Source organism: Lissotriton vulgaris, unplaced genomic scaffold (genome assembly GCF_964263255.1).
Source record: "Lissotriton vulgaris unplaced genomic scaffold, aLisVul1.2 SCAFFOLD_876, whole genome shotgun sequence".
Taxonomy (NCBI): domain Eukaryota; kingdom Metazoa; phylum Chordata; class Amphibia; order Caudata; family Salamandridae; genus Lissotriton; species Lissotriton vulgaris.
Window position 1 is genome coordinate 453,485 of NW_028240747.1, and position 19,205 is coordinate 472,689.

A 19,205-nucleotide genomic window follows, 5' to 3' on the forward strand; every position below is an offset into this window, starting at 1 on the left:
GCCCTGTTCCCGAAATCCTCCAGCCGATCGGACATCAGGTCAAAAGCCGATTTCAATTTGCCAAGTTCGGTTTGGAGTTCCGACACATCGGCCGTGAGGCTGGAAGTCTTCAAATCCAACGACTTCACTTTCTCGTTAGTCTTGGACAGGTCGGCCCTGATTAGGGCGACATCAATGGAGACCGTGTCAATTTTACGAGCCAGAGCCTCATATTGCTGGCCGATGGTCTCCTTCATGCCGGTGATGGCGCCCATAATGTCCTGCAGGGACAAGTCAATAGGAGCAGAAGGCTCTTCTCTGGCGTCCTCCGGGGTACGTCTGGAGAGCCCAGGGGATCCTTTGACTTGAGTGTACCGGTCCATAACGTTTGTCTCGACCGGTCCCCCACGAAGAGGCGTCTTGGTCTTCCGCTTCTCTGCTTCACCCCTGCCCGCCATGCTGGAAGATGCCTCCCCAGAGGCGCCCGCGAGACCTGGTGAAAATGGCCGCCAGCAGGCCGGGCACCAACGGACCACAAAAACTGGCTCGCACGGCCAAGAGAAAGTCACGACTTGACCCAAAAGGCTATAATGAGGAAGCAGCGCTGACACTAAATGGAGGCTGGATTGGTCCCCAGCCTAGCGAAACGGTCTCCCAATCAGACCATGCCAGGATCCGGAAACAAAACCGAAAGTGGAGGTACGGCCACCAAGGAGGCCCCTCTGCTGATGTTGTTCAACTTCGTCCCAGATCCACAAGACGCCAAGTCCCCGGCACGGCCTCCAGGTGGGCCGCAAAAGTTCAAAGTGCCGTAATTTCGGTTACCCAGGTCCGATTTGAATTCTGGAAAGAGTTATGGACTCAGTCGAGGTTCATCTTCGAGAGTCCGTCCAAGAAATCAGGATATCATCAGGATAAATTGCGAGGAGTGGCGAGGGTCCGGGGAGCCCTGTGCTCACGCGACCATCTTGGATGCGCGCTAAGCTCCTCCTCTCCTTCTGTGACATAATTAACCTTACAGGAGACATGGGCATTGGAAGATCTTCCTATAGTTGGATTTGCTCATTACACAGTGGTGGCAGAAAAATGCAAACAACATGGCTGGACAATGGGGTCCTGGCAGTTTGCATTAGCTCTAAACTTTACCTCTGAATAGCTGAATTCTCCAGGTTAGAGTATTCAACATATTAAACTTACATACCATTGCTTGGGAAAATGAAATCAGTAATATTGATCAACTACTACACGCAGCCAAACCCCCCCCCCCAAAAAGAACAACAACGCACTTTTACTTAAAAGCATCTCAGAATAACATTGGGCTGAACCAGCATGGGATATAGTTCTAACTGGGGATTTTAACTAAACTTGTTCCACACACCTGAAGAAGATGAAATTCTGGGATCTGACAATATTTTTTGGAGTGTACTGCAACAGCTCTCAAATAGGCCAACTCAACAGGACAAAATCAGCCGACAGCTGGTAAAAGCTCTAGAATACCAGGGAATGTGTGTGATTAATGGACGATCGGAAGAAGACACCCCACCCAAATACACATACCACGGCCGGATGTATGACGTTACAACGCATACTTTTACAACGCATACCATTACAACGCGGTATTTACAACGAATACCGTTACAACGCATAGCGCTTAGAGGTGCTGGATAGTGGTAAGTATAATTTTATATTCCAACTCCAGTCCCCGTGGACACTAGGGAAGGTGTTGGATATAAAATTAAACTTATTCCCTATCCTAGAGCGCCCCCCAGGGCAATGCGTTGTAATGGTATGCGTTGTAATGGCTGCGTTGTAGTGGTAGTGCGTTGTAAAAATTGCGTTGTAACCATTGTATACCACCACGGCCCAATGTCACAGCCGACACTTGATTACACGATCATAACGCTACCATTAACGCCACTCCTTGCTCATTATTATATTGAATACACCACACTGAGCGACCATTCAATTCAGCACATTGTTTTGAACTTGAACTTGACACGATTTCAAGCCTCTACATCTCAGTAAGGCAACTTGCACACAATAAAACTAAAATGCCTCACCTTGTCAAGTGGAAACAATCAGCTGCAATTTACAACAACAAAAGTGCAACTCGGTTAGTCTACTCAAGTAACTGTAAGGATTAAACCTCGTCACAAGATACCATTCTTCAACCCACATAAAGGATTAACAAGTGAGGTACAACAATTAAGAAGAGACTTAAATAAAACACTAAGGAAGCTACAAACAAAAAACAGTAATGCCCTGCATGGGAAGCATTATGAGAGCAGAGAAAACATTATTAAAAAAGCTATGGGGGAACAAAAGATCAAAAGCGGATAACTTCTGGGTAAAACTATTACACAACACAAGAAATCATAACTCAAACAAATGTTGGCAAACAGTAAACGAATTGAATCGGCCAAGGTTCACTCTGACATTAAATATGCAGGAACGGGAATGGACAAACAATATAAATTAGAAATTTGGAATACAGCACCATATTTCCCAACAGACACAGACAGTGCAGGTTCACCTAAGTCATCCACAGCAACCAGGTGCTGACGACCAACCCGCCCTTGCATATGCGACAAACCAGATCTTTGGCCAAATACCAGAATCTAATACAAACAACTCCCCTTACACAGCAGATGCAATAAAAAGTATTAAAAAAACAAAGCAAAAGAGATGAAGCAATGGGGCACAATGGTGTCCCGCAAGCCTTTGTTAAACATGACCCAGCTTTCTGGAGTTCTACACTAGAAAACCTTTTTTTTAAGCTGAGCTCCTAAAGAACAAGTTACTTACCTTCGGTAACGCTTTTTCTGGTAGATACTATATCTGCCTGTGGATTCCTCACCTTGTGAATATCCCCCTTGCGTCAGCAACGTTCGGAAATTTTCTTCGTAGCACGCCGTCGTGGGCGACGTCACAGGAGCACGGCATCGCGCGCGACTCCGTCTGACGTCACCGACCCCATATTAGGCCCACGCCGGCGTGATGACGTCAGTTCCGCCCTTTTTTCCGTGCCTTCGAGGCACACGGACGGACCAACGATAGCAAATATGCAAATATACAATGTACACAGTACAAATAGAACCAAATCAAAACAACAGTATTATAATCATATATACAGAAAGACCAGGTATAGCAGAGTAGACAACGGGGAGGCGGGTGGGTCAGTGAGGAATCCACAGGCAGATATAGTATCTACCAGAAAAAGCGTTACCGAAGGTAAGTAACTTGTTCTTCTGATAGATACATCTGCCGTGTGGATTCCTCACCTTGTGAATAGATTCCCACAGCAGTCCCCACTCCCGGAGGAGGGTGTCCACTCTGCTACACCAGGAAGTCTTGGAGGACAGAACGCGCGAAGTGGCCATCCCTCCTCACCTCGGTATCTAAGCAGTAATGCTTCGCGAAAGTGTGGAGGGAGGCCCAAGTTGCGGCCCTGCAAATATCCTCAACAGGCACACCCCTAGACAAAGCAGATGTTGCAGACTTTGCTCTAGTTGAATGAGCTCTAATACCCTCAGGAGGGTCCTTACCCGCAAGGGAGTAGCAGATCTTGATGCACAGGATTATCCACCTGGAAAGAGTGCGCTTGTGCACCGCTCTGCCCTTCTTGCAGCCAGCAAAGCCAACAAACAGCTGGTCGTCCACCCGGAAGTCCTTAGTCCTGTCCAGATAGAAAGACACCGCCCTCTTAGGGTCCAGGCGATGCAGCCTCTCTTCCTCCTTAGACGGGTGAGGGGGAGGATAGAAGGTAGGAAGGGTAATGGACTGCCCAAGATGGAAAGGAGTCACCACCTTAGGCAGAAAAGCAGCCCTGGTCCTAAGAACCATCCTTTCTGCATGAATGGTCAGGAACGGGGGTTTGGAACTTAGAGCTTGAAGCTCACTTACCCTCCTTGCCGAGGTGATTGCAACGAGGAAAATAGTTTTAAAAGAGAGAAGCCTCAATGGACACTTGTGCAAGGGTTCGAAGGGAGAACCCATTAAAAAGGTCAGCACAAGATTCAAATCCCAATGAGGTACAATAAAAGGGGTAGGAGGAAACATATTCATGAGACCCCTCAAAAATCTCAAAACCACCGGAGACTTAAAGAGAGAAGGCTGATCCGGCAAACATAGAAACGCCGATAAGGCCGAAAGATAACCCTTGACCGTGGCCACAGCCAAACCTTGCTGTGCCAGATAAAGGGCAAATTGCAAAATATTAGACAAATGAGCCTTCAAAGGGTCAATATCCCTCTCCCTGCACCAAGAAACAAATTTTGTCCACCTATAGGAGTAAATGGACTTAGTGGAGTCACGCCTGGCAGAGAGAATGACATCCACCACCTCGTGAGGGAGAGAAAAAGAACTCAAGTTGCCCCGTTCAATCTCCAGGCACGAAGGTGTAATGTCTGGAGGTGGGGGTGTAGAACCTGCCCCTCCAACTGAGAGAGGAGGTCTGCCCTGTGAGGGAGACGGAGCGGCGGGTGAGAGGATAGGTGGAGTAGGTCCGAATACCACACCCTTCTTGGCCAATCCGGAGCAACCAATATGACTTGGGCCCGGTTTTGACAAATCTTCCTCAGAACCCGAGGAATCAAAGGTATGGGGGGAAACGCGTAAAGGAGTCGATCTCCCCAACTCAACTGAAACGCGTCCCCCAATGCTCCTTGCATCGGATACTGGAGACTGCAGAATGAAGGGCAGTGAGCATTCTCGCGAGTGGCAAATAGGTCCACCCGAGGAGTCCCCCACATCCGAAAGATGTCGTGAACAACCTCCGGGTGAAGCCTCCACTCGTGGTCGGCAGAGAACTGCCGACTGATACTGTCTGCACGCACGTTCAGAACCCCGGCCAGATGATTTGCCACCAGACAAATCTGATGGTCCTGAACCCAGGACCAGAGACGCAGAGCCTCTCTGCAGAGACACTGCGACCCTACTCCTCCCTGCTTGTTGATGTACCACATCGCAGTCGTGTTGTCCGTTAGGACCTGGACCGAACGACCGCGAAGGGAAGGGAAGAAGGCCTTGAGCGCCAAACGTATCGCCCTCAATTCCAGAAGGTTGATGTGAAACAACCTTTCTTCCGGAGACCAAAGACCCTTGACCTCCAGGTCTCCCAGATGAGCACCCCACCCGAGAGTGGATGCATCCGATATCACTGTGGCCACTGATGAAGGTAGCTGAAAAGGCTTTCCTTGTGACAGATTGCCTTCCACGCCCCACCAAGACAGATCCGCTGCAGCTTCCTTGGAGATCCTCACTGACTCCCTGAGATCTCCGTTGTGCTGATACCACTGCCTGCGGAGGCACCACTGGAGCGCCCTCATGTGCCAGCGTGCATGACTGACCAACAGAATGCAAGAAGCCATCAGACCGAGCAGGCGAAGGACCTTCAGGACTGGAACAACCGCTCCATTGAAGAATAAAGGAATCATTTCCTGAATGTCGCGAATCCTTTGAGGTGGAGGGAATGCACGACATACAGAAGTGTCCAGTACCGCACCTATGAACAGGTTGCGCTGGGAGGGCACCAGGTGAGATTTGGGTACGTTTATCGAAAAACCCAACCTGTGCAACAACTGAGTTGACTCCTGCAGATGATGGAGCACCATCTCCGGCGACTCTGCTTTGATCAGCCAGTCGTCTAGATAAGGGAATACAGGAATCCCTGACCTTCTGAGATGCGCCGCCACCACCGCCATCACCTTGGTGAAACTCGAGGCGCAGTAGTAAGTCCAAACGGGAGGACCGCAAACTGGTAGTGCTGCGATCCCACCGTAAAAAGGAGATACTTCCTGTGCGACTTCAGGATTGGGATGTGAAAATACGCATCCTGCAAGTCGATCGACACCATCCAGTCTTCTTCCATCAGCGCCAGAAGAACCTGAGCAAGGGTGAGCATTTTGAACTTCTCCTGTTTGAGATAGAGGTTCAAAACCCTGAGATCCAGGATCGGCCGAAGTCTGCCATCCTTCTTGGGAATCAAGAAATACCGGGAGTAGCACCCTTGACCCCTCTCCTGCTCTGGAACCACCTCTATCGCACCCTTTCGAAACAGTGCCAGGACTTCCTCCTGCAGGAGAAGCAGGTGGTCCTCCGAGCAATAACCTTGGCAAGGAGGGTAATTGGGAGGGAACTCCTGAAAAGGAAGTGCATACCCATTCTCTACGAGATTGAGAACCCAAAGATCTGATGTAACCGATTCCCAATCTCGTAGAAAGTGAGTAAGCCGACCCCCTACTGGCCCTACATGATCCAGAATGGTGGATCTAGGGCTGCTTTGCTGATGCGGGTGGGGGTTGGGCATTATTGGAGGAAGTGGAGGAAGAGGAGACTTGACGTCCAAGTCCACGACCCCTCTGTCTACCTCTATAGGACTTATATAGAGGGTTCTGCTGCTGCTGCTGTTGTTGGCCCTGCTTGAAGGGACGAAAAGAAGATTTACCAAATCCCTTGAACTTCCTAGCCGTAGACCCTCTCATCTGCAGACCCAACGATCTCGCAGTGGCACGGCTGTCTTTAAACCTTTCCAAGGCCACATCAGCCTTCTTACCAAAAAGGCCAGTTCCTTCAAAGGGTAAGTCCAGCAAAGTAGATTGTACATCCGCTGAGAAATCAGATGACTTTAACCATGCGGCTCTCCTGGTTGCAATGGATGAGCCCATAATTCTGGCAACAGAATCCACAGTGTCCATGCCGCTTTGAATGACCATGCGGGCCGCAGCCTGAGTGTCAGAGATCACTTCATTAAAGTTTTTCTTATCCTCCTCAGGAAGTTTTGAAGACAACTGCTTCACTGAGTCCATCAGCGCGTGCACATATCTACCTAAAAGGCAAGTAGCATTTGATGACTTTAGAGCCATGCTCCCAGAAGAGAAAGTCTTCTTCGCAGCCTGATCCAATTTCTTAGACTCTTTGTCAGCTGGCACTTGAGGGAAAGAGCCTGCAGCCCTATTAGAGCAAGCCGCCTGAACCACAAGACTTTCCGGAGATGGATGAGTAGAAAGAAAGGCAGGGTCATCAGGAGCCACCCTATAGCGCCTTGCAATAACCCTTGAAACTGCAGGAGCAGACAACGGCCTCTTCCAAATTTCCTTAATTGGATCCGACAAGGCATCAGTAAACGGCAGAGTTGGCTCCACAATCGAAGACGGAGAATGCAGGACTTCTGTGAGAATGTTGGGCTTGTACTCCACTGTGGCCAGCAAGGGATTTTATTTGTATGAAGTTGCAGCACTAGTTAGGACCTGATGAAAGGCAATCAAAGTACCTAAATCTGAGTTTAATCAGCGGCTGTTCAATAAAGTTAAAAGTTTCTAACACTGAGAAACAAAAGATGTTACCACACTAACATCATGGGTACAGTAAATGAATAATAAAACATGAAACCAGGATAATTTGTTTGTCTGAAAGGTTATTATTTTGAATTCAAGACAAAGAGTAGTTCTGTACAAAAAATGAACTGTAAAATTAGGCAGGGTACATACAAAGATATACAATGGATATTTAAGGTATTGGTTATTTTTCCTATACTATATCCAAGAAAACAGTCCAGACTGCTAAACAAAGGTGATAACTAGATTTCCACTATTAATCAGGAGAAAATCAAATGTCGATACAAATCAAACTGTGCAGAATTGGACTAGGTAGGTCGACGTTTCGGTCTTATCTTGATCATTTACAAGACCATCATCAGGACGGAGTAGTACTATATACAATGGTTGACCCTCTGCAAGAGAAACAACATAGTATTACGGTGTATTCTGTGACTAATAAATACCTGGTTGATTAACTAAAAACTATTCTTGTTACATCTTTATTCAACAATTATAAACACATTACAAAAATGTAAAACAGTCGGTGTGGCGACTGAAGTAATCTAGACACATTTGAGAATCCTAGGATCCCAGATAGTTAATCAAAATGGTTCCTAAGTGCTAAGGAGCATATATTGGTTTACACTCACTTTTTAGTTCCAAGTCACGACAATTTTAGGCTTTAGTGACGGCATCCGCTAGTTTCTTTTGGAAGCGGGCAGTGTGCACACTCAATTTTGAGTGTCAAGCACTATTGGAAGAGAAAATGATACTTATAGTGTTTTTCCTTTATTTATAGTCTAATACAAATACATTGACATTTAGTTTTTCAAAGGTTTACCTTGTGCATACAGCAGTATTGCAGTGAACAGGTTCTGGTAATTTGTTCAATTCGCGATACTGTTCCAGACGTTCAAAGTTATCTAAATAGGAAGTAATGTATCCATGTTTTAGGGGACAGATTTAATCATTGTTTTCCAAAATGGTTACCAAGTTCCAGGTACTTTCTAAAAAGTATGAGGCGTCTTGCTCAAGATACCATGTATTCGGTATCAGTAGTGCTAAGTCTTATATTTAGACAACATGTTAACTATCTTGCATTTTTACTTAGACAACATGTTAACTATTTTGCATTTTTAGGCATGTAGATAGGCTGAGTAGTAGGAGTTAACGTCCCAGGCATGTATAATTAGTGAAGTGGAAAACGCAACTTGAAGTGCATCTTTTATGAGGTATTTTAGCATTAAATGGCTAAGGCACGTTTTTTAAGGGGTTAACCAACTTGCACAGCAGTATTATACCAGAGTTGTTGGTTGGACGCCTAACGTATATGCAAACCAAAATGCTTGTTTAACATAAGTTAAGACCACAAAGGGTCTGTATTTAGCACGCATTTCAAAAATTCAGAACACGCAGGGGCTTGCAAAAAGTGCTCGTTTTACAAAGGTTAAGACCACCAAGGGTCTGCATTTGGCACGTATTACATGTATTAGAGCGCAGGTCTAGGATTCTCAAATGTGTCTAGATTACTTCAGTCGCCACACCGACTGTTTTACATTTTTGTAATGTGTTTATAATTGTTGAATAAAGATGTAACAAGAATAGTTTTTAGTTAATCAACCAGGTATTTATTAGTCACAGAATACACCGTAATACTATGTTGTTTCTCTTGCAGAGGGTCAACCATTGTATATAGTACTACTCCGTCCTGATGATGGTCTTGTAAATGATCAAGATAAGACCGAAACGTCGACCTACCTAGTCCAATTCTGCACAGTTTGATTTGTATCGACATTTGATTTTCTCCTGATTAATAGTGGAAATCTAGTTATCACCTTTGTTTAGCAGTCTGGACTGTTTTCTTGGATATAGTATAGGAAAAATAACCAATACCTTAAATATCCATTGTATATCTTTGTATGTACCCTGCCTAATTTTACAGTTCATTTTTTGTACAGAACTACTCTTTGTCTTGAATTCAAAATAATAACCTTTCAGACAAACAAATTATCCTGGTTTCATGTTTTATTATTCATTTACTGTACCCATGATGTTAGTGTGGTAACATCTTTTGTTTCTCAGTGTTAGAAACTTTTAACTTTATTGAACAGCCGCTGATTAAACTCAGATTTAGGTACTTTGATTGCCTTTCATCAGGTCCTAACTAGTGCTGCAACTTCATACAAATAAAATCCCTTGCTGGCCATCTCATATTATACTAAACTCTGCCCGAGCCCGCAAGGGTATATTGGGTTACTCACCTTTCTAAACACTGTACTCCACTGTGGGCAGCTTTAAGCTAAGAAGGTCAGCAGCCTTCCTAATAACCACGTGATAAGGAGCCACGTCCCTTGACGGCGCATCAGAAGTCGAAGGCAGACCCCACTCGGGAGAGAGTTCCAGACCACTAGCATCCCGAAGCTCATCGAAGTCATCATCATGATCAGGAAGCTCGCCTTCTTCCACATCTGAACTCTCATCATCCTTTTGCTCGAGAAGACGCTGAGCCCTTCGCCTCGACCACTCCATTCGAATCGAAGTCGACGGATCCGGTAACGACTCCGACGGAGCCGGTTCCGACGTCGATCGAGGAACCGGAGCAGGAGGACGAGAGTCATGAACAGGTGTGGTACCTCGATCTCGACTGCGAGGTCGATCCGGAGTCGGCGAAGCCGCATGCGGAGTCGAAGACCTCGGTGGAGCCGTACCGAGCCAAGGTGAAAGAGGCGCCGGCATGAAAGGCATAAATGGAGCAGGGGCATATGACTGAGGAATACCCAGACTGTACGATAACGGACCCATGGGGCCACCAGGCGCTCCAGCGGGGTACATTGCCCTAGAATAAACTCCAAACATCGCATTGAGAAAATGCGAGGGATCCTGCCCAGGACCAGGAAAGGAAGGGTACGGACCTACCGGATGTTGCAATGGAGGCCGACCCGACACATCCTCACCCTGTCCTTCTGGATTCACAGGAGTCTCCGCCGAAACCGGTTCTTGAGTCACCTCCTTCTCTTCATGCTCCGAGGAAACCGGCTCCGGGTCCGGCTCCGGCGCCGGAGAACCAACTCTTGACAAAGCAGGTGAAGGAGAGACAAAGTCCTTACGATGTTTGTGAGACCTTTTCTTCGAGTCAGAGGAATCCTTCCCCGAATGATGTCTCGAACTGTGCTTCCTCCTCTTATGCTTTCTCCTCGAAGAGCTCGAAGCATGTCCGGAAGCCGACTTAGATCTAGACCTAGATCTTTCTCTGGACTTTGACTTCGCTTTAGACCTCGAGTTCTCTCCAGACCTCGAACCCGCTCTGGACCTCGACGCCGATCCCGACCTCGACCGAGACCTTTGCTTCGACTTCGATCTCCGTGACGTAGATCTCGAAAGTCGCCCAGAGTCTTTTTTCACCTTCGCCAAAAGCAACTTTGCTTCACGCTCCCGAAGCGCCTTTGGATTCATCTTAAAACAGGAATCGCAGTTCTTGACGTCGTGACTCGAACCAAGACACCACAAACAATCCTTATGTGGGTCGGTGATAGACATCATGCGGGCACAAGACCAACATGGCTTAAAGCCTGTTTTCCTTGACGACATCTCCGGAGAAGAACAAGGTCGTAAGAGAGAAACAGTGACAATTATCAACCAGAAAGATACTAGGTATCGCTGAAGATCCCGAAAACCGTTAGCGTCGGAGACGCGGAAAAAAGGGAACTGACGTCATCACGCCGGCGTGGGCCTAATATGGGGTCGGTGACGTCAGACGGAGTCGCGCGCGATGCCGTGCTCCTGTGACGTCGCCCACGACGGCGTGCTACGAAGAAAATTTCCGAACGTTGCTGACGCAAGGGGGATATTCACAAGGTGAGGAATCCACACGGCAGATGTATCTATCAGAACCAAATTCCAGAGAGCTGGCAAGAATCTATTTCTACACCAATCTACAAAGAAGGAGAAAGAAAAAACCCATCCAACTATAGGCTAATAGTACTGTTGGATGTCGAATCAAATTAACTTGCCTCCCTGATCCTGGGTTATCTGGTTAATTGGTCTAACAAACTCAATCTGATTCCTGCAAATCAACCGGGCTTTAGAGAAGGGATAGGAACTATATCTAACATTTTATCCATCTCCCTAATTGCAGAGAAATGCAAGACAAAACAAACAGAATCTGCATCTCGTTTTTATTGATCTAAAAGCTGCATTTGATAGCGTGGACCACAATCTTCTGTGGACTAAACTGCGAGCATGGAACATTCCAGAAAGAATTCTAAATGGACTAAATGTTATTTTATACTGATACATGGGTAAGAGTATAACTCGGCGACAGTTCAAGAGTCTCAATAAAAATATATATGAAGAAAGGCCTGAAGCAGGGATATGTGCTGGCCCCACATCTATTTAATCTTTTCATATCTGATCTGTCAGTAAACCTTAATGCAATTAACTCTCATTCCCAATATCTTGGCACCTTAGCCCTATCACACCTTGCTCACTCTGATGATATTGTGTTAATCAGCTTAACCAAGATAGGCCTAACCAGAATATTAACTGAACTTGCACAATCTCTAACAGCAAACAAGTTAGAACCCAACACAACAAAAACAAAAACCATGCTTATTAGTCATTGGGCAGCCTGCCCGTATAACATCTGTCTGGAAGAAAAATCCTTAGAAAATGTATCTAGCTACAAATATCTAGGATTTTACATTGGCAATAAACTGACTCATTGCGAACAGAAGAATTATATGGCTCAACGGGAAAGTGCACTAACTTTTGCTTATAATTCACTGCCAAAAAAACTGGAGGGCCAATCATTCAGACCACTGATTTCAGTAATGGCAGCCAAAACACTCCCAACTTTAATGTATGCCAGTGCCGCCCTTTACGGAAAAGACTCAAATTTTCTGAATAACTTAATAACTATTATTTTTAAAAAGGTCTTCCAACTCCCTTAAACCGCTTCGCCAGCTCAAATGCGCCTACAATTTGGCCTAATTAATGAAACACTGGGCCGACTTTACTCATCAATAAAAGTTTGGTATCGGATAGAACAATATGTGGAGAACGCTAGCCTTAATGAGGCATTGTGGCAAGAACTCGAGAATGGGAATAAATCACCATACACTGTTTTTTTGCACAACGCACTTAAATCCTAAGGCACTTTGGACCTTTGGAATAAAAATCTTTCCTTTTTAACAATTGAGTTAGCACCAAACAAAGCCGCAAAACTCCATTCTCTATGATTGAACAAAAGTACTTTTAGTCAAAGATCTCATCCCCTGACAGTACTCAACAACTATAAAGTCCTCAAACCAGTGGCCTATTTAGACCTAACTTTTTCAGTCCACAAAAAAAGGCTGATGGCACTATGGTTTGGAAATTATCCCTCACTATCATGCGCTCCCAGGTGGAAAAACATTGGCTTAAAAATGTGTTGCTTGTGTGGTAATCACCAGGAAGATCTTACACACCTGATATGTACCTGTCAGAAACTTCATCCAGCATGTGTCACTTTACTAAAGGAAGCCTTCTGGATTGGAGGAATATGATCCTGCAGGGCCGCTGTTATTAAAGGGCTTGATCCATCTGACCCTCAGATGAACTGAAAACTGGTTAAGTTTCTTCATATACATGATCAGGCTCTGATGTCTAAGCCACCATGTGAGGGTTCATCCACTGAAGAAACAATGCCTACAGCAACCGGTCCACCGGATTGACCTGCAAAGGCCTAATACTGATATAATAGACCTAGGGCCCCAACATTTAATTTATAAATGACTCCTATCATAAATGAAACTAATCCTTTTGTCACCCATTATTTGATGGTTTTCCATGTCAGTCCCAAACAAATCAATAGTCTTACATAATTTAGATACCATTTTAGAGAGTTTCAGGGAACACTCATAATTGAGGATTTTTGTTTTATGACTGTGTGATATTATAATGTGACATATTGGGTTGATGAAATAATTTCAATGTATGTTTTTAATCAAAGTTGATACATGTAGAAAACATTGGTATGGTTTTAATTAACTAAACAATAAAGAGATTACATGCATCTCGCTCAGCAGCCATTCTTACATTAAAAGCTTCCTTTAACCAGGTCGTGTCTTGTTTGGTAATGTTGGATGGATTAGAAAATAACCCTGGTCTTTCTAAGTTCATAAAATTATCTCTAATGTAAACCAGCCATGGTATATTGCATATATTGCCTAATTTCATGCAATTAAGTATGATTAATCTGTTCAGGCTTAGAACTTCTTTTAACCAAACGCTACACCAGAGCTGTTAGAGCTGAGACCTAATATAATTCATAATGGAACTGATACTTAATTCCTCATGTATAATTTCAGTGGAGATATATTGTCCCAATGCCAAAAGTCCTTTGAGATTGTTATTCTCTGCTATCATTAGTTTTTTTATATTCGATTACCCCATATTTCACTGCCATAGGTTGCAATTGGTATGCATTTGCCTTTGTATATATCCAGCATAATTTTCAGAGGTTTGTGGCACAAACAGGAGGAGATTTCATTAACACCTGCACAGGCTCTCATAAAGAAACATACGTTCTTTTTAACTAATGGTTGCAGGCTAATATGATACTTAAATACAGAAAGTTATCCACCTTACTTAAATATGGCCATGGGGCAAAAAGTGGCACTTTTTATGTACTTTAGTGTCAGGTTCATAACATGTGATTTAATAAAATTGGTCGCAGATCCAAGCTATTCATAAAATCAACAACAAGGGTTATATGCTGCTGTAATGATCTTGCTGTATGCGCAATTAAAACAGCATAATTTCAAGAGCTCACCGAGGCTTCAGTAAGCCTCCCAACTGCTCAGGACCTATCTCAGGGCTCTAGTGTCTGAAGATTTGCTGTTTTGTTGTGATTAACGCACCAATATGGAGCGTCCGTATGCTTGATTTCACTTCCATAACCACATTTTACTTACTCAGTAGCACAACAACAGGTAGAGAAAAATACTGCAATTCTGATTTTTATTTACATTTCAACACCACTGTTTGGTTCATATTTATTTTTTATTTATCCCAATTTCATATGTAACAAATACAAAATGTAAGTTTTGCTTCTCAGGCTGCCTTCACGTATTGTGTACAAATCAAAATGTATTTAGTTCAGTATTTAGACTGAATGCTGAAAAACTATATTCCCCCTAATCCCTTAATCTCGCCAAACAATACACCACCTCAATTCTTAAGAAACTACCATGCTTGACTGTGTCAAATAGTGGGGTACTAGAGTCTGAATTGTATAGTATTTCTATTTCTCTCGGGTACCTAAGGGGCAAGCTTGGAATCATGCATTTTTCCTACATCTCAAAATCACTGATATCCGCAACATTGGTACTGTCAAGTGTGGAATACCAATGTGATGGCCTAATGGTCACATGATGGAGGCCTGAACCATCTCGGACTGTGGTGTAACTGACTCACCAATAGAACCCTTTAGTTCTGTATTCAGCCCTCATTTCTCAATAATGTATTGTTTCATTGCAGCTAATCACTCACTATGGGACACAGTGTTCATTATGAGTGGATCACTTGGGATTTGTTGAAGTGACAAGCATGGACAGCAAATAGAGGTCAGACTCACCGTGAGCAAACGAAATGCCATATCAGCAGGCAGTTGGGGCTGGATCCTTTTAACCTCATTGACTAACCATGGAAGCTCCTTATCTAGTTGCTCCTCTGGCAGGACGGAGGCCAAATGTCCCAAAGTGGTGATGACCTGTCCCCAGACCTGTTAAGATAAATCACAGCAGGTTTTCAGTTCCACACACTAGACATTAACTACTAAGAAAACATGAGCCACAGGTGGAAGGTGGGGGTTCCCTGGAGAGGCAGCTGCACTAGACATCTGTTACCTAGGAGGTGATTCTGCCATGCAAAGGCAGTGGTTTGTTTTTACTGGCAGCATAATCTACAAGAAAAAACTGAAATGTTATCCAAGAATTTGTTTCCACAAATATTTCAAATAAATTATAGTCCCAAGTTGTTATATTTATCATAATTAATGAATGTAATATCAGAGTAATTGCCTCCTATTTCTTTGTAAAAATTGCATATATCCTTTTGTTCGTCACCATACCTTCCTATGCTGCACCCCTCACAACCCTCTCTTGTTTTACTTGGATGAGGGTCCCTACCCACCCTCTCTGTTTTCTCCCCCTCATCCATTCTTTAAATGTATGAATTTCCCCTGCCACCCCACCACATCTCTCAGCTGTTTTTAACAATTTCTACTCCCCTACTTAAGTCATCTCTTCCCCGAAGCTCCTCTTTACAACTCCTGCCATTAACCCTCACTACCACTTTTCAGCTGTGCCATCATTTTATCCCAATGTCCTCTCTGACTCCTCTTCATGTACAGGCTGTGGTAGACATAAAAAAAGAGACTACTGTAACACTGATTTGATTAAATTGCCATAGAATCTCTCTATGTCACTTTCGTTTTTCAAAAATGCTTACTGGACTTAAAAGTGTTGCTTAATACTTTAGTATTATAACATGGTTTAGCTTTGATTTTGTTTGATATAGATGACCTGATGTTCTTTTGATACTTGGTCTGGTACAATAAAGGTTTTTACACATTTTAGTCATCTACAATACTGGAGATCACAAATGTGGGTCAAGAGAATGAATTTCCTTTTTTTGTACATATGCAAAGTAGAGGGAGGGGCAGTCAATGTGCATGCATCAGTCATCTCACAAAACGTAACAGCTCTCAACCTTCATCCACTGCGCTCTGTTCTTTTACCACTTTCCCAACTTACCTCCTGGAGATTGGGGATGGTTTCTAGAAGAAATGCCTTACAGGTTGAGTAGGCTTCAAAGAAAAGTGTGACTACAGGAGTGTCTACACTGGCAGCAAATTGGCCTGATAACATCTCAATGACTTGCAGAAAAACAGAAAATCACAGTTAAAACTCAAAGGCTTAATTTCCCACCTTGCCTGGTAGTGCATAGGACATACTGAGCAAAAACAGTGCAATGTGTCTGCTAATATTAAACGATTATTCACAGGTAATAGTCTCAATACACATAGCTTTTTTTCTGACTCTCATGGGTCATGTAATGGTTTCCATTTCGCTTCTGCATCCTATTGCACTTTTGTAGCATTCTAGACAATACATGGTAATAATTCTACATTAATGCAACTCATTGTTTTGAACTCAAAGAAAATGAAAGGCCGAATTTGTGTCACCAGGTTGCTTTCCACTTAAAATTTGTAACAAAGCAATTCCATTTTGCACAGTTTTGTTGTTTTTGAAATAAGAGTGGATAAATCAGATTTGCACAAGTTCATAGTGTATGAAGATATTGGCCCTCTGGGCAAAATAATAAAAAGTGCATGTAAAAATATAAAAGATGGTGCATCAAAACATTCCTTATTAGTAGTAATTTTGTGAATCATTTTATGTGGTTAACAAAGAAGTGCTGTTTCGGATATCACCAGTGTAAAAATGTGGTATAATGGTTATGCACTATTTTACTGCTCAGGCAGGAAGAAACTGGACTGATTTAATATCACACATCTGAAAACACACTAATTCCCTCAATTTCCTATTTTAAACTTAGCAAACAGTGTGAAATCACATTTCTCCTTTTTCTGTCCTATTATTGCACATGTTTAGTTGGGTGCAGATCTTGCTTCCTGCATTCTTTATGTTCAAGTGGGAAAAAAGGTTAACATATGTGTACTCCCTGATTTGCACCAGTCCAAAACTTTACTTAATATGGTGTCGAGTTTGCCATTGTGCGAGCAGTAGGTTGCAACTAGATGTCTGTGCCATTGAAATGAACAATGACCTCTTGAAATTTATGTACAATTTCTACAGGTTTTAATGCTCCTCTTTCCATGGATGTGATTTCACAACATAAGGCCTGTTTTTTTTTAGTGTTATATAGAGCATACTAGACCCGAAGATATCAGGTATCAGTGCGCTGTACATGAGCACCCGTTTCATTACACAAGGACATATTCATTTTGTTAGGCACGGGGAGATTAAGTGATTTGCCCACAATCACAGGATGTTCAACTTCGTTGCCGAGACTTAAACCCTGTTCCCCAGCTTCAAGATCATCTGATCTAGCCATAAGGCTACATCCTCTACAGAAGGGTATCCCATCAAAAGCATGATGGGATAGCTCCTTCCGTCTTATTACACATACAATATGTTATAAAGAACTTATAATAGATCAGATGATGGAACAGACATCACGTTTGTGATGGAGCAACATGTCCCTCAAAACTCTAAATCAGACCCTTAGATTTTTGGTACGGAAATTATTAGGGTGTCTCTCAGAGGTGTAAACTTCAGACAAGAGATGTGTTCCAGTCATGACATAGCAAACTTGACACAGCAGCTCAGCATGCCAGTTCAATTGGCAGATGTACTAGAAAGTAGGGGAGTTACACTTTATGCAGACCAATGTTGCAGTTGAATTCTGATTTGGGCAACAAATGAGAGTTCAATTCAGATAAAAAAAGGATGAATATGGACTAGTATTTGCTGCAACAAACAGAAAGTGCATCTCTTTGCATGCAGGGTGTTCTCAGGTAATGTTACAAAAGAGAACTTAATAAAGGTGTACTCTCCCCACACTCCCCAAGCATCAAACAGAGCCCCACCGTTACACCATTGCAAGTACACACCAAGGCTAAACCAAAATTTCTGGTTGACTGTGGAAGCAGTCTTCATTACAGGACAGAACGTTCTGAGAATCAGACCTAGGCATGGTTCCATTTCTGGTTCTAAAAGAGAAAATAGAGAAAACATCATTAATCAAAAGAAAGATGAATACAAACTTGAAATGAAGAGTGTGCTGTAAAGCTTATGTTTTTTTATGATACATATTGTAAAATAACTTGATGTATTGCTTTCTAAATTTTCTACTCAGCAGAACATAAAACTTCAAACCCCCCAGGTATATGGGAACCAGATTTCACCAGCTTTGATACAGAGAAATGAGTACCTTTCTTTTCTGACAAAATGACTGCAACTCTTCCTTAACATGACTCACACAAGTAAGACTTTACTACAATTTTTGCATCTTGGTGTAGTTGACACTTTTCTGCATGTACAGCAAAGTTTATACTAACAGTTCTGGAGAAAGCAAGTAGGGAGTCTAGCCAAGGGAGCCTCTGTTGCCTAAGCCAAGCCAAAACAATGTTCCCACAATGCATCTTTTCACAACGCACGTTACGCAATCAACCTTTATCAGTAGGCAGAAAAGAAAGTTGCACATTGTTTTTTCCCTGGATTCACTTGCACCTTTTTATGACGGTGATTAAGGAGTTTAGAATTATAGCAGAGTTGCTGCATTTTCTTGTACAAATAAAGGCTTAATAGTTAAGTAGCTGGTTGGTGTAGAGCAGTTTTACTTTTTTTTTTTTTGTGAAAACCTTTATTTGGAAAATTGAGGAGATACATGCGCAAGCCCACAACCATCATGGCCGGCCGCAAAGACAGTCATTAAAAACAGGAGAATCGTAGGCAATAGGCCAATATACAAACAGGATATTTCAAAGTACACTATAAGGACTGCGGGGTGCGCGATATAGAATATGAGGTTTTCGTTTTTAAGTTTAGAAGAAGAGAGGGGGCTGCAACAACAAGGACTGCACACCTTCCATAAAGGACAAAGAAGAAACAGGGGGGACGTACCCCAGTTACAATCGGAGATAGGCTAAAACTACAGCAACTATACAATCAAAGCAGCCACAGCGACAAGACTAGACAATAGCAACGGTACCGAAAGCAACTTTACCAAGTCCGATCCCCGAGAGCCCACCCCCAGAAACAGGAAACAAAGACGTATTCAAATGCCGGAAATAGGAAAAAAAAAAAAAAGGTGCGAGACCCAGTGACAGCCAGCCCCACTAGA

At 43.4% G+C, this 19,205-nt stretch overlaps 1 pseudogene; it reads right to left on the bottom strand.

The window, feature by feature from the left end:
* The window catches only part of LOC147672884 (maestro heat-like repeat-containing protein family member 1), a 152,504-nt pseudogene that overhangs the window by 132,349 nt on the left and 950 nt on the right, over nt 1-19,205 (bottom strand).